This window comes from Chionomys nivalis, chromosome 17 (assembly GCF_950005125.1).
Source record: "Chionomys nivalis chromosome 17, mChiNiv1.1, whole genome shotgun sequence".
Taxonomy (NCBI): Eukaryota; Metazoa; Chordata; class Mammalia; order Rodentia; family Cricetidae; genus Chionomys; species Chionomys nivalis.
In genome coordinates, this window is record NC_080102.1 from 24,355,411 (window position 1) to 24,357,511 (window position 2,101).

Here is a 2,101-nt window from a genome sequence, read left to right on the forward strand (position 1 = left end):
GGGAGGGGTACTTTTAAGAACTAGAGTAGAATTGTTAACAAATGGTCACATGTAAGAGACAAAGTGCCGACGGTAATTTGTTGATAGATGGTCTCTTTCTTCAATCTGGTAGGACCAGAAGACACACATCTGGGGTAAATTGTTCAGCCCGTGTTACATTGGCCTGAGTAACATTTAAGGGGCATTGCATTGGCAACTCAGTGCAGTACATGGCGTAATTCAGTTTATTCTGATACACAAATGCCAAGGATTAGTGTATTGATGGTAAGGATCACAAAAAAAAAGCAAGCCTTCTTCCTCGGCGCTACCTGCGAGGTGGCTGCCATCTCCTTTGCGGCATCATGGCTGCCCTCCGGCCTCTGGTGAAGCCCAAGATCGTCAAAAAGAGGACCAAGAAGTTCATCCGGCACCAGTCAGACCGATATGTCAAGATTAAGCGAAACTGGCGGAAACCCAGAGGTATTGACAACAGGGTGCGGAGAAGATTCAAGGGCCTGATCCTGATGCCCAACATTGGTTATGGGAGCAACAAGAAAACCAAGCACATGTTGCCTACCGGAAGTTTCTGGTCCACAACGTCAAGGAGCTGGAGGTGCTGCTGATGTGCAACAAGTCTTACTGTGCTGAGATTGCTCACAATGTTTCCTCCAAGAACCGAAAAGCCATCGTGGAAAGAGCAGCACAGCTGGCCATCAGAGTCACCAATCCCAACGCCAGGCTGCGCAGCGAAGAAAATGAGTAGATGGCTTGCGTGCACTTTTTATTTGTGTTTAAATAAAATCACAAAAACTGAAAAACAAAAACAAAAACAAAAAAAAACAAAAAACAAGGAGATCATTATGAGAAATGTGTGGGACTCAGGTTTAAATAATGTACAGAATAACAGAAATCCATGAAAGAGATTGAAAGCAAAGAAACTTGGAGAAACCTCTAGAAAGATGCAGTGTCCTGGAAGCCAAGGGAAAAATTACTTTCTAAAAATGGCAAATGATCATGTAGATCTGGAAAGGATGGTAAGATTCACAGGCAAAAGGACCAGGAAGCTATTGGTGGGTTTGCTCAGGGATATGTGAATGGAGGGAAGGTTAGAGGTCAGATTTTAATGCACTGAGGGATTCCAGGGGTGTGGGGAAATGGTGAAAATAAATAGAAATGAGCTGGCTACCAAGGTGGTAGCTGAAGGAAAAAGTGGAAGAAATGAAAAGATTTTTGAATCAGGGGAAAATGCCAATAACTCCCTATCCTGACTGCTGTTGTCAATTTACCACACAGTATTTGTGACTCTTTACTTGGCATGTGATCTTGCACTCCTTAATAGGAGATGCATTGTGTTCAACACAAAAACCCAAATCCCCTGACACATCACAGGAAGACAGTGCTGTTGTTAAAGGCTGTTTACTAAGTCAATGAAGAAGGCATGCTAACTAGTCCTATTCTTATGGCAATGTATTTAAAGGGAGTATTTGTCAAATATCAAAGGGGATTGCTCACTCAGGGAAAGTCTACTGTGATATCATCCTGAAAGTACTTGATCTCGTCTGATATCATATTTTCATTTCTTTGTGCTCAACACAGTGCAAGACACAGCAGGTAGTTTAAGGATATTTCAGCTTAAACATCAGGAAAGTGTCTAAATAGATAATGGATGAGCGTATATATTTAATCTGTGTTAGATGTGGGGAAGAAAATAATTTTTACATAATATTTGAAAAATTGTCAGGTAATATAGAGATTTTGTATCTTTCCATGATCCCAAAAAATAGAAGTCAAACACAAAAATCAAATAAGAAAAATATCGTCTAGTAAATGAACTTAATTATCATTGCTCATGGGTGAAATTCTAATGCTGGTCTACAGAAGTTCAAAATCATTCCTACATATATACATGCATATTGCTTATTCCCATATTCTTCTTTACTTCATTTAAGCAAATTTTTATGACTTCATGATAGATGAATTCATGTTATCTGGGTTCTACTGTCAATAATTTCTAAAAGATTAAAATATAAAATGTTGTTTTATGTGAAGCACATATAATTTGAATATATTTTCATAAGAACTAAATGCAAAATAACTTGTAAATTATATTTCTGTAAATTGT

The 2,101-nt window shown here is 38.6% G+C and overlaps 1 pseudogene; it reads left to right on the forward strand.

Annotated features, from left to right (window-relative positions):
• The first annotated feature begins 332 nt into the window (after window positions 1-332).
• On the forward strand, window positions 333-742 carry LOC130888976 (60S ribosomal protein L32-like; annotated as a pseudogene).
• Window positions 743-2,101: the final 1,359 nt, after the last annotated feature.